Source organism: Parasteatoda tepidariorum, chromosome 8 (genome assembly GCF_982258835.1).
Source record: "Parasteatoda tepidariorum strain Cologne lab strain chromosome 8, Ptep-v5.0, whole genome shotgun sequence".
Classification (NCBI taxonomy): Eukaryota; Metazoa; Arthropoda; class Arachnida; order Araneae; family Theridiidae; genus Parasteatoda; species Parasteatoda tepidariorum.
In genome coordinates this window covers 50,318,314-50,332,772 of record NC_141762.1, presented here as the reverse complement: position 1 = coordinate 50,332,772, position 14,459 = coordinate 50,318,314, and the positions used below count along the sequence as shown (strand labels likewise).

Below are 14,459 nucleotides of genomic sequence, written 5' to 3'. Positions count from 1 at the left end.
CACGGCTAAATTGTTATTATTAAATTTTTTATTACATATATAGCTATTGCAAATAAAAAAGGATATTTGGATATCTAAAATAACTTTTTACACTGCATTTAAATATTTCATCTATTTATTCTATCTATTAATAATAAAATGCTTAACAAACTACTCTGCAGAATAATTTATTTAAATTTAAACATAAAATTTAATATTCGGCATTACTCAGGAATTTAACTAGACATTCATATTTTATTATCAAAAAGTATAAATTAGGTAAAATAACGTTATTCCAACTTTAGCTGAACTTCCACAATATCGCCCACATAGAATATCAATTACTTAGCGAAGGAAAGGTCATATTTTTCTGCGTGACAGAAATAATAGGACAGGGACCTCTATATTAACGTCATTTTTAAGTCACTTGAGAACTTTTGTAAAAGCAAGAAGTTTCCCAAAATAAGATGCTTTATTTGAATATATAACTATAGTTCTAAGAATACCAAAGTAAAAAGAAACGAAACTTTTTTTCGAAAAGAAATGATGCTTGTTAAAATATATTTGGCACAATTTGGAAAAATAAAAGAACAAAAACTTAATAAGCGTGGGGATTTTGATATTCAATTAAGTTAATTTTGGGTTCTTCCCATGTAGCGGACTATTTCTTTGAAGAAAATTTTGACATAGCAATATTTTTTTTTCAGATTTAGTGTTTGGATAAGTATTTTAATTGCTAATTTATGTGAATCAGCTATGGATCGAAAAATTCTAAATAATTACTTTCTGTTTTTGTATTTTTGACCGTTTTTAAATTAATCTAAAATTTTCTTGAAGATATTTTGTATATATAATATTAACATCAAGTAAAGTATCCTTTCGGTAATTATTTGATTAACGGAAATACAGTGTCGCCAAAAAGTCTTTACGACCTCAATATATATGTAAAGATATATTTTGGTGCTATCGTAACACGAATAAAATAGTGTAATTAGTTATCGCATTACTAACGTTTGAACTGCATAAGTAGAAAGAATCTTTTTTTAAAAAAAATAACTAAAGCAATATTTAAATATTTAAGCTCAAGGGAAATTTAGCTTAAAAATGAACGTTTTGATAATAGCTAGTTTAAAAAAACTAACATAGTAGAGGGGTAGTAACAACTCAAGTATGTAAATTATAATACCTTGTGTAAATAGTTTCGTAGAAAATTTTTATAACTTAAGGATAGATTAATTATAATATTTCTTTAATATGTAATTAAAGCATTTTACATTACGTTTTTATTTCAATTTCTATTTTGGTTATTTATTTTTTTTAATTGCAATCACAAATACAATTTAGAAATATTGAATTTTTTTAAATATGGTGTGCAAGCAAAAATTAACCCCAAATTAACCGAAACATTTTTCGCCACCACTGCAATTATATTCTATTTTGTGTCCTCTATTACAGTGTTCCCCAACCTTTTTATCAACGCGGACCTGTCAACGTTTGATAATTTTACCGCGGCTTAACCATGCCTTCAAAATAAAATACACTTGCACCAAAAAATAAATATAAAGTGATTTAACGTTTTAACTTACTTGAACGTTAAATCAATGAGAACCCTGAGCTTGTTTTTTTGCGATGAGACGCTTCCATCTGGGGGTAATCGGAGACAATGATGCACTGCAAACATTAAAAAAATTATGTCACTATCTTCGGGGGTCTCGTTTTTCAAATTAATAAAATTTTAATGGAACACAGATTTTTTTCAATTTGGTGTATAAACCTAGGAATTTAAATTTAGTTTCAATGAAATGGGCGGCCTATTTGACCCTCGGACTGATACCGGTGCGTGGACCGGGGGTTGGGGAACACTGCTCTATTATAATACCTTTGTCCATTTTTTAAAAAATCACATTCCACTTTTTTTTTTTTGTAATTTTGTGCAGATATGACATAATTATGATAAAATGCCAAGTTGACAAATATTACAATGAAAATTAAGTTTTACTTTACGGTAGCACAGTTTAACGAGGACCAATACCGCACACCCTCGGTCCCTACGCAGACTGTTCCAAAGTGGTCACTCACCCGCACACTGACCGTATCCAGTGATGCTTGACTTCGGTGATCTGCTGGGAACCGTGTCTTAACGATCAGTTCACGGCGGGACTTCACCATTTTCCAGTACTATTGATACTAATTACAAAATTAGTATGAAATGCGATTGAAAAGAAAAGCGCTAATTTCGATAAAAAATTAAAAGCCTGACATTTTAAAAGTGACAAGACCTCGTTGTTGGAAAATAAAAAAAACTTAAGAATTATTCATTGAATTTAATGAAATTCTATCTAAAAAAAGTCTTTCGAAATTGGCTACTTTTTAAAAGGTAGCCAAATAAATATGCCTTTTAAATATTTCTTTCATTTTGAAGTCCAGACCTTTCATCTCAGAAAGATGGATCTTTACTTTAAAGTTAATCTTTGAGCTTAAGCAATACCTCATAGAAGAGAGAATGCATCAGCTTGGATCAATTTAGTAGTCTAACTAACGAACATAAACTGCGCAGTGGAGGAAATTAAGAAAGATGTTATCACGTTTGGACCACTAATGGATCAATTCTCTTGTTTATGGTAACCCGTGTTGAGGCCTTCTCTCATCTAGGAGGTATTGGTTTAAGACACTGAAGCTAATATTATCCATGTTGAAAGCAATTAGAAATACAACCATAAGAGATTTTCTAAAATTCAAAATTTTGAATAGAGAGTTGTATAGCGTGTAACACTTTTTATGATAAACTCTATTCTCCTACCTCGTTTTTCTTAAAAACGCAATAAACAAACTGTATAAGTTGATTTTTAAGAAATGCGCATGTTGCACAACTCAATAACATCGCTGTAATATCTCAAAACTCATATACAGGGTTTATATAAGATAATATACGATAATATAAACACACGAGTTGTTTTGTCTGAGCTTTAAGCATGAATTAAAAATATAGAAATTGATTATTATGGTATAATATTTCCATCAAAAAATTGTCAAGAATTAGAACTGATTTGGGACAATTTCTGGAATTTACAGATTCAAAAGTTAAAACTCGTTGGGGATCCCTTACAAAACATTTTACGGAAGTTGAGCATATTTCATGTGAATACTCGTAGATATTGACTACATATTGAACGAAGGACTCATAAAAAAGTGAAAGTTTAACTTTTGGTTGAACAAAAAATATTATTTAGAATAAAATTCTCACAATATATTGCATTGCAGAACAGGCTGCGCTTAAAATATGTATAAATCTTTCTTTAAAAACCCAGTCCATTCTATTTTGAACCAGAAGAGTATTTTGTATTTAGAATTGGGAAAATTTTCATAAAATCTGGGCACCTAGTTTCGAGAAATTCCCACCGAATTTAAAATAAAATTATGGGAAAACTGTTTTTTGATTTTTACTGCAGGCGAGCAAGCTCAATAATGAGAAGAGTTTCAAATGGCTCTCCCTTATAGAAACCACTATGAAGCACTGTCATATAATGCATATATATTATAATATAATTAATATTTTTTTTATAGAAATTTTTAAATCATCAACTTTTTGAGAAAAATTAAAATTAATTTCTATACAACGAAAGAAAAATATTGATTTGATCTTATAAAACTCTGGATAGTGTCCCCTCAGTATCCTCGTCCATTATTTTTTTGTCCCTATTAAAATAAAAATATTAAAAAAATGCTTTCAAAGCAATATTTTGAAAATAAATTGTCTCATTTTTAAAGCAAACTTCAGTTTACCAAATTTATTTAAATTCATAACACTAGGAAGCAAATTTTTTTATTGCATTCACACAAATACATGATGTTACATAATTCGGATGTCAGAACTTTAAATCTGAAATTAGCTTCGTCCCTGAAGATTTCTTTCAGATTTTTTTTTTAAATGACATCTTTAGACGTTGATAAACACGACATATAACAAGAGGTAGTATTAATAAAGCGACATTTCAAGGGGAGTTAGGACACAACATCAGGATTAAAACTGCATAGGAGCCCATACCCGAAAATGTCACCGCACGCGACTAGCGACGCTTCCTTATGAACTGTTCAGAAGCATATGAAGAAAAAGTTCATAGAAGGGAAGCGCCCCTAGCGGCATATGCCATTTCCACGCGTATGAGTTCATATCAAATATTTATCCTGATGTTTCCTAACTCTCATAGAAGTTTGCCGCAACATTTATGTAATCTCCTGCTGTATATAGCCTTTTTTAACTTCGACAAAAAAGTAGCATAAAAATGTCATTAAAAAAAACTGTAGCTGGAAGAGAGATACCAATTATAGATTTGAAATCAGCAGTTCTGTCAAAAAAAAAAATCTTATACAACAGAAAAAAATATGCTTTCTTTGAAATGGTTTATTTCATTTAAACCAATTAAATAGTAATATATTCTTAAAAAGGAATTTTAATTGCCATTATGAATATCAGACTGTTTGTAAAAGCATTTTGTAATTGTATTCAGTAATTTTCTTTAAATATTGACGTCACGCCTTTCTAGGAAATTTTAAAATAAATTTTTATCCAAAAAAAAAAAATTTTCCGAGAAAGTTCTAAGAGAAAAAAAAAGTAGGCTTTTCTCTTCTCTCGATTTAAAATTGAATATTCTTCTGCGAAATACTTTATCTCAAATCCATTACGGCACTTTGCATTCTAAAGTGTCTTGATGTTTGAAAGAATTTTATTGGAATTTTATTTTCCAAGAATTTAGTATAAAATGTAAATGTCTCTGAAAAATAGTAAAGGAAATATTTTCTATATAAAACAAGCTTTTTTATGCGAAAATTTAAAGTACAATTTATTAAACATTATATTTATGGCTTCAAATTTAAATAACTTAATTGCCAACATTCTTAATTTTGAGGCAATCGATAAAAAATATTTTTAACATCAATTAACTAGTATGTTGTAAAACATTTACGCTACAATAAAAATGCTGTAAAACGCATACATAAACTAGTTTATTTTTTAAAAATTATAAATAATTTCAAAATACCAAACTTAGGTCATTTTCAAATGTGAAAAGAGGAATTTAAATAGAATAATTAAATTAAATTATATATCTTGCATACAAACTGTAATTGACAAAATCCTTTTACACTGATGCGACAAAAGTCATGGGATACCTATTACTATCGTGTCTGGCCACCTCTAACCTTTCGAATGGTAGCAACTCGATGCGGCAAGTCTTTGGCAGGAATACTCAACTATACAGCTTCAATAGATGTCCATAATTGCTAAAGCGTTGCAAGTGCTGGGTTTTCTGCTCAAACTGACCTCTCGATTATATCTATATATGTTCGATGGGATTCATGTCGGCTGAATCTAGCTAGGTGGTCGAATCATTCTCTAGAATTATTCAAAATGATTTTTCAAGGTGACAACCCGGTGACAAGGTTTAAGACCCGAAGAAATGGCTCATTGTCATCCATAAAAATTCCATCGTTCCTTGGGTACATGAATGGCCACAAGTGGTCTCCAATTAACTTAACATAATTATTTCCAGTCAATGATTGGTGCAATTGGACCATAGTACCCTGCCCATGTTGTAATAAAGAAGTTCACACCATTACAGGACCACCAGCAGACTGCACAGTGCCTTGTTAAAAACTTGGTTTACTGCTTCGTGGGGTCTGCGCCACATTCGAACTCATGCATTAGCTCTCATCAGAAATCGTGACTCATCTGACCAAGTTACAGTTTTCCAGTCGTTTAGGGTTAAACCAATATATTCACGTGCCCAGGTGAGACTCTGGACGTGATATCTTGCTGTTAGTGCTCAAGTCGGTCTTATGCTGTCTTATTCAATTGCAGCCAAATTCCACAGTACAGTCCTAACGGACACGTCTTTTTCACGTCCCACATTGCAAATCCCGTCTATTTCGTGCAATATTACTTTTCTGTTAATACTGATAATTCTACACACGCGTCGGTGGACTCAGTCATTAAGTGCAGTACACTACTTTGTCCATGGGGAGATGTTATTCCTGAAATTAAGTATTTCTTGGCCCACTGTTGGTTTGAAATCGTAAATTTTGTGGGATTTTTTTTTACAGTGTGCAGATATTTTTTTCATGTTTGAAAATTTAGTTTATATAGGAGGTATTTAATAGGAGTTAAAATGTTGTATTTCATAAGTTACTTTTAATCTTGTATTTTACAAATTCGTTGTAACGCTTTTCTCCATTGTTTAACGTAAAGAGCAATGAAAAGATTCTTCAACAAAACTATTGTATGCTTTATAAACTGCAAAAAATTCATGATCAAATTCTGGTAAATAGTACCTATACTCAGAGTACCTGTACTTTTTACCATACATTCACTTTTACCGGAACATGGTACCGAACAAAAAATCTCATGTACCGTGATTTTTACAGTAATAAATACTGTAAAATCACTGAAACATTCTAATATCTCTAAAACTATAATATTTTGTGGTAAAGTTGATTTTACGAGTTATGCAAAAAGTGCCAGTACCTTATTCCGTAATTTGACCAAAAATTTTTTACAGTATACTACACTAATGAAGAATCTTTTTCGTAAAAAATAACGAAAACACTTTCAAAACTATGAACAATAAAATTATTAATAAATAAAAGTTATTTTTGCTGTGTATTAAACATTTCAGTATTATTAATACAACGCAATCCCAGTTTAATGAGCAAGCTAAATGATTGCTATAACTTTCGCAAGCTTTATTAAATATTTTATTCTTTTCAATTGCCTAACAAACCTTAAGAGAAAATATATTTTGACTCGTAACGTACTGAATGCTATGATCAAAAAAGTCAGCGAAAGTTATGAGTTTAACAGGCAACATTCACAATTACTTTCTCCCATCTACTGGGAGTAATCACGTCATTCTAATTACCAGAAGAAAGAAAAGAGGGTACATAATCCAAGTTAATAACCATCTACATCAAACGTGCTCTACACTCCTTTCTCCTTGACGGTACTCCTAGAAGATGATACCTCCTATAAGAAAGACTGGAAGAGGAAGACCATCAAAGGAAGAGATGCTCAGGAAGAAATTTTTCTTTCTTTTTCTCTGTAGAAAGAAATGGTATGAAATGGAAACTCCATTAATTTTCAGTTACCGTGACGTATTGGATAAAGGATATTTTCAGAAATATATTTTTAAAAAAATACTTTTTCCTGTTCTGGAAATAGCATAGAAGAAAAAAGGCGCCAGGGTGCTTTTTTTCGCCATTTGGCGTATTTTTTTATAAAAGTAGAAAAAATAATTTATAGCCCTATCTTTTCTGACATCCATGGGTCTCTGCTGCGGGGAAATACATGCCTATAACATTCTTTTTGAAGTGTTTAATGTTCTTGTGTCTCGAATAGTTCTTGAGCTTCCTTTCTCTTAGAAGTGATGTTTATCTTGTTATGTGAAAAAGACCGGTATCGATTGTTTTATTCGCTTTGACCAATTTTAATCATAAATTGCTTTTTTCACAATTTCTTCAAGTCGTAAAACGTGAAGTTGTTCAAGCGGCTGATATATATATATAAATAGTTTTTTTTCTTTTGGTGCTTCTTGGTATTTGATGAAATTTTTTTATCGCGCTTTAAAATATGGATTTTGAATTAAGTAGAAGTAAATGGCAAACTCGACCTATATATTTATGCTAAATTAAATTCACCAAAGTCAATTTTTGCATCCTCTCAATTTTTTTTCTTTTAAACTACCCATTTGAGCGACATTTTTCTAATTTAAATTTCTTTTGTTTTTTTGGCGTATAGAACGAAACATTATCATGTGACAATAACAGAAGCGAGGTATTTTATTTAAAAACCGGCGTTTAAACAGCAGACCCAATTCTGAGTATACGACTTTCAATGTTCAACTCCATAGAATTATAATTTTGAATTCAACCCAGAAGATAAGGGGACTCCTGGTGCATTGGAACAAACTAGTCTTCGTGGGGGACATTTGCGTTATGTGGAAAGGGAAACCACGGAAACTTCCAACTGTTATTCCGACAGCAAGAAGGTTTAAACCCACAATCCGTCTACCACTGAAGATAAGTTAAGTCAGCACTGTGATCAAGCCAGGAGCGGAGCTCGTATCAACCAACAACCGTTGGAATTGGAACCTGCGTCACCTCATTTGGAGGTGAACGCTCTATCCATGAGTCACCACTGTTCGAAATCTGAGGTATTGTAATAATTCAATTTAATGGTCCTTTTAATTGGATGCCTTTTGCTATTGACCCTTGCCCCGACTCTCTGAACTCTGCTGTATCATGCATGATCCTAAAGTATACATTCTTTTCAAGCTCAACTCAGTTTTCAAGCTCAGCTCAGTTTTCAAACTCAACTCAGTTTTATATCTCAACCCAATTTCTTAATTCCTTTCGATTTCCTGATTCCGTTCAATTTCCTTATTCAACTTAATTTCCCAATTCAACTCAATTCTCTAATTCTACTCAATTTTGTTTTGATTAAGATGTATTTCTTAGAAGTTTAAACCTAACTAATTTGTAGAAACTAATTTGCTTTAACTTCAAGAAACAAATTTTTATAATAAAAAATTGAATGCAAACTTAAACAAAATACATGATTGTTTATTTATATAAAATAGTTCCATCATTCATAATTGTTTTTTTCGCATAATTGTATGAGCAAAGGCCATTTCTATGGACGATAAATTTTATTCATAGATTCGATTTTCATGACGCCAATTGAAGTGGCATTTCTGCACCAAGAAAATGACACTGAGTAAAATTAAAATCGTTTGCGAAAAATCATGTACCTTCGATGTTTGTTCGTCAAAGAAGATAACCAACCTCCATTAACGACCATTTTATTCTGGAACAGAGAGTGGTCGCCCCCGAGAGGTTTCCCTGTATATGTTCAAGAAATAGCTCATTCCATAGAAAACTATTAACGTTTTATTTAATTCAATGGAGTTACCACAATTAAAATTATAGCATGTATTAATCTTGCAAGAATATACAGATTAGCGTACGAGTACTAAATATTATCGATTATGCTTTACCCATAACTTTAGAAATCTCAAATATATAAGGGATACATTTTTTTTATTTTTTTTTAAAAAAAGATTTTAAGTATCCAATTTACTTACTAGTCTTAACTCTTGGACACAAAATTATCATTAAAAATATTTTTCTTAGTTTTTTTTTACTATTTTGTATTAATTCAGCTCAAAATAAGTAAAAGAAAATTATTATAATTAGCATTTTAATAATTCATGGTAATGAAACACAGCATGGAACGCCGGAGTTAAAGGTAAAATCTTTCTAGCACGAATCATTTACAAAAAATAAATTTTTAAATTTGCAGTTATTTAGATTGGTTATAAGCAGTTATTCATTACTGAAGTTTATTTAATTTGCAAAATCATTTATGGGTGAATTTTTGAACACGAATGAAAAAAAAATTCAAACCAATTTTCTCGGATTTCATGCTTTAGAACAAATATATTTCCAATAATATAACAGATTTTTAACAAATTATTAGACTGCTTTTTATAATTAAAAAATATCAAAATATATTTCCGGTGGTATTTCTTTGCTTGCATATTTTTTCTGACTCTCTAATAGGGCAAAGAGTCAGAAAAAATATATAAAAGGGGCATCTGTGTCCCATCTGCGTCAAAGGGTTAAAAAGAAGTAAATACTTCAATTGTTATCAATTATCATTCCTGATATTTGCAATATCTTAATAAACTAAATGTAATAAACTTGTTATCATCCTATAGGAAACACATATTTTAAAAAAATTAGTTCTGAACTTTGTGTTAAGAGTTACAAACCTTTATTTCAAAAGCAAGCAAACTGAAGCACAGTATAATCATGATGTACCAAGACTATACTGTTCTATCGAGAAAACTAACTTTATCCGTCTAATGATGGCATGTTCTCCAGATAATGAGGGTTTTCGATCTCAGAAAACATTCTTTTCTATTGGAGAATACATCAGCGTCAACTGAGATTAAAAGCTCACTAGACCAAGTTTCGAAAAAGTTTTGAAGATTGACTAGGTAGCGAGAAAACTATTACTTGAATAACAAACTTGTGACATCATTTATACAATGAAAAATTAGTCTAAGAAATCTTGTAAAATATTTATCAATAATATTTATAAGAAGGTCCTAGAAAGATTTTAAATTACATTGCGCAAGGGAGAAATTGTTGTGTTTTGAAAACTGTAATAAAACCACCATTTACGTTTCTGAAATTTTCTGCAGAAATTTCAAAATTTTTAAGTCACGTTAATGAAAATATTACAGTACTATCTGTTTATTTGAAAGCAAATGAATTCATGCTTTTGACAGCGAAATCGTATGAAAAAGTATTTTGCGCTTTTTGAAATAAAATTAAACTTTCAATATACAAGCGTCTGGCTGCTTTGTTGAAATTCTGATTACTAAATCTCGGGGATGAGAACTAGTACAAAATTGAACACAATGAAAAAATGGTTCTATACCGATGTGATAAGTTATTAAAGTTGTTGTTTGGGCCAAATATTGAAATTTGAGAAAATAGGAAACCAATAAAGAAGGAGGGAACTTAGTTTTACAAAAATGACATAAAGAATTGTTCCGTACGCAATTTCGTATGCTGAATCGAATGAAAATAAAACAACAATCACTTTACAGTTAAATTTATAATGTATAACAAATACAGTTTTACAGTTATACTAATCTGCAACCCTGATACTGGCATTAAGAAAATTATTGCGTCAACAGTACTGTATTTCTATGTTTGAATTAAATATGACGAAACTAAATAATAGTTCTGAAGTTATAAAGAGACAATGTGTCATGTATGTCAAATTTTTGTACTTCTACCTTTTTAGGCTGTTCAGAAAAGTGAGGTACTGTTTCTTGTGTATTTTCCACTTAAATTTGATAAAAATCGAAAGTAATTTGATGAAACTTAGTTTTAAATGCATACGGGATTTATACTTAAAGTGTATAAATAAAAAATTTTAATTTATATATTTGAATTTATCCAAAATCTTCTAAACTTTTCAACCTATCAATCTGGCTTTAATCTCAATCAATTTGGAGTAGAGTATAGTAACCTATGACTCTAGCCCAAATAGTAATATCAGACGCATAGGTATGTATACTTGCCAAACTGTATTTTTTTATACAGAAAGAAAGCTTAATCGTTTTTTAACTATTTACCTATAGACTTAATTCCATTCGATTCAGTATAAAAAATACATATGATATAATACCTTTCATATTAATCGAAGTTATTTCATACGTGTAAAAAAGTATAATCATTTGTACTCCAATTTACTAAATCAGATTTGACTATTGAACTCTTAGCCCTATTGCCATAATTTTTGCGTAATTCTAATCAGTATTAAAATACTACATATAGAATATTTTACTTGCATTAATAGTGAATTTTTCAAATTTGATCCTCTCTCTCTCTTCAAATAAATTCAAGATGGTGTCCCAAACCTCAACTTTTTGACAACTATTTTCAAGATTTTCTATAATTACTTCCGTATTTAGCTACTTATTTACTGGAGTAAATCTCTTATATCCGTCAGAAAAGTATTTAAATATACAATATTTTCCCATACAATTTATAAAAAGTAAAGAAATTTCGAACTTAAAATCTTCTAATATCGTTGACAATTACATTATTTTATCTAAAAATTTATAAATATTTCACAATGAGAGTTATTTAAATACACAGTGTGCAATATTGAACTTATAATAAGGAACTAAATTGATTATTCAATATTATACCAATTGAACTGTAGTTGTAAATACCAATTACAATAGAAAATTTAACTTCAAACCAATTAATTGAAGATAGAGCTCAATAGCACATAAGCTAATATTTTTGACACTGCGTGAAACGTACAGATTAACTGGTTAATTAAGTTAAAGAATTTCACACATTGGAAAAGAAAAAAAAAATCGAAAAATAAGATGTTTTTGATAAATCGTGGTCTTAATACTCGTGTTTATCTAAAGAAGACAAAACACAAAAAATGACAGCAAAGTTAGAGGAAATATTGCTAGTTTTCATTCATTCTGACTTTAGATTATATAATCAGTAAATATATTCAAAAAGTATGGAAAAAGAGCAAAGATAAAAGAAATATAAATTCATGATAAGTACATTTCCCAATATGCTTCTACATACGAGAAAATTCTTCTCAAAAATGCTTATTTATTTACTATTTTATTTTTAGAAAAAATAAGTGAGAAAGAATATTATACATGGAAAATGTTGAAATGTTACTTACTAGATACTCGATCTCTCATACATGAGTCATAATAGAATAAAGCCTGGAGAATTATTTATTTTTTTTTAAAGAAAAAATATTTTTAGAAAAAAATTATGCTGTCATGTTTTCTCCGACATTTTAAATAATGGTATATTTATTATTGAAATTACGTGCTGTTGTTGTTGCTGTTAATTTACGTCGCACTAGAGCTGCACAATGGGCTATTGGCGACGGTCTGGGAAACATCCCGGAGGATGATCCGAAGACATGTCATCACAATTTTGATCCTCTGTGGAGGGGATGGCACCCCGCTTCGGTAGTCCGACGACCTGCGCTCGAAGTCGAGCACTTTAAGGTAGCACAGTTTAGCGAGGGCCAATACCGCACACCCTTAGTCCCTACGCAGACTGATCCAAGTAGTCACCCACCCGCACACTGACCGTAGCCAGTGACGCTTGACTTCGGTGATCTGCTGGGAACCGTGTCTTAACGATCAGTCCACAGCGGGACTGAAATTACGTGCATTTGTCTTACTGCAGTGGACTGATCGTAAAGACACGGTTCCAGTAAAACACCGAAATCAAGCATCACTGGCTGCCTTCAGTAAGCGGGTGGGTGACCACTTTGATCACCCAACGTAGGGACTAAGGGTGCGTGGTATCGGTCCTTGTTAAACTGTTCTACCGTAAAGCGAAAAATCGCCAAAGCAGGGGAGCCATGCCCTCTGAAGAGGATCAAAATTAAAATGGCATGTCTTCGGATCATCCTCAGGGATGTTTCCCAGACCGTCGTCAATATCCCATTGTGCAGCTCTAGTGCCACGTAAATAAAGTACCTACCTACATACATTTGCAGGCTTCTGTGCTCGATTTAGACTTATAAGTCTTTGTTAAGTCGAAGGACAGATAGAACAATTTAAATAAGGGCATCACGAAGAATACATACTGCGGAATTCGAACCAGCCACCTAAACGCATCGCTCAGCGTTTGGCGGGTGATACCGCTCGGTCAGGGAGGCCTCTTAAATAGTGGTGTGTTGTTTATTGATACAAGCATACAATTGCAGGCTCGAGTGCTCAATTAAGGCTTATAAACCTTTGAAAAGTAGATGGACAGGTACCTCAATACAGAAAGGAAGAGTACGAAGATACATCCAGGGTAATAGTGGGATTCCAGCCAGCTATCTCCACGCATTGCACAGCATTTGACAGGTAATATCGGTTGGCCAGGGATGCCCCTTAAATAATAGGCTGAAAAAATGCAGTGCAAAACATGTATACCGAAACTTTGCAACTTTTGAGTTCATTCCGCTCATAAACGTTTGAATTTTTAATTATTTTTTTCTCGACAGATTTCAAACAACAATTATGTTTTATTAGTTACAAAATTTTCTTACTTAATGTATTTGGTGATTTCCGATAATCTACTTCAGTAAATTTAAGGACGGCGGGACCTGGAGACTAAGTTGAAGACTGTCAAAGAGAAGACCGCAAGTTCGGGCCCTGTAGTCGCTAACGTATTTCAGAGCTCAAGATTAATGTACCAAGATTTTGAGAGATTAATGTATTTTACGTGAGAAGATCACATACAAATATTTAATAAGCCAGCTTTGAGGGACATATGCATACGAACTTCAAATTCAAAGCAGTAACTTCTGAGCCCTGAATTGTTTCATTTCTTGCAGCATTTCGAGGCCCGCCCGTTGTCCCCCGGCCTTTATATATACAGATATCACGAGCAAAAGAGGAACATGAAAAATACAGGGTTGCAGCGGGATTCGAACCCTTATCTCCACGCTACAGAGCAAAGCGATGAAACCACTCTTGCTAGAAAGATCCAGCTCTAGTGTAAGTACTCAACTTTCAATTTTTAATAAGTGTTTCTAGGTATTGTTTTTCGCGATTTTTTCTTCTAGGATTAATTATTGCGGGGTTGTGTCTGTTTGACTTACATCGTAATTCTAGATATATTTTTATTCTCTATGTGTTATGCCTTATACTCGATTGTAGTTTCTTAATTTTAAATTAACAAGGGCTTATGAACCATTTAAGGGCTTTTTATTGAGCACTTAAGGCCGTACATATGAATAGAGTGCAATAATATATAATCATTGATTATTCCTAAAATTAATATTTCTAAGTATAAAGTACTCCATAAAACCATAAGAGAGAGAGTATTATTGATATTGCTTTAATGTTAACACTCCCATA

The 14,459-nt window shown here is 31.5% G+C and overlaps 1 protein-coding gene across 2 annotated transcripts in view; it reads right to left on the bottom strand.

Moving 5' to 3' along the window:
* The window catches only part of LOC107456032 (protein qui-1), a 246,807-nt gene extending 234,418 nt beyond the window's left edge, over positions 1-12,389 (bottom strand). Inside the window, exons 1-2 of one of the 2 annotated variants that reach the window (XM_071181411.2) lie at positions 12,269-12,366; positions 1,566-1,650 (exon numbers count right to left, since the gene is read on the bottom strand). The gene's annotated coding sequence lies outside the window, so the exon portion shown is untranslated. Of the gene's footprint in view, positions 1-1,565; positions 1,651-12,268 lie in introns of both variants that reach the window. The other variant, XM_016073796.4, reaches the window with a different exon arrangement.
* Between the last annotated feature and the right edge of the window lie 2,070 nt (positions 12,390-14,459).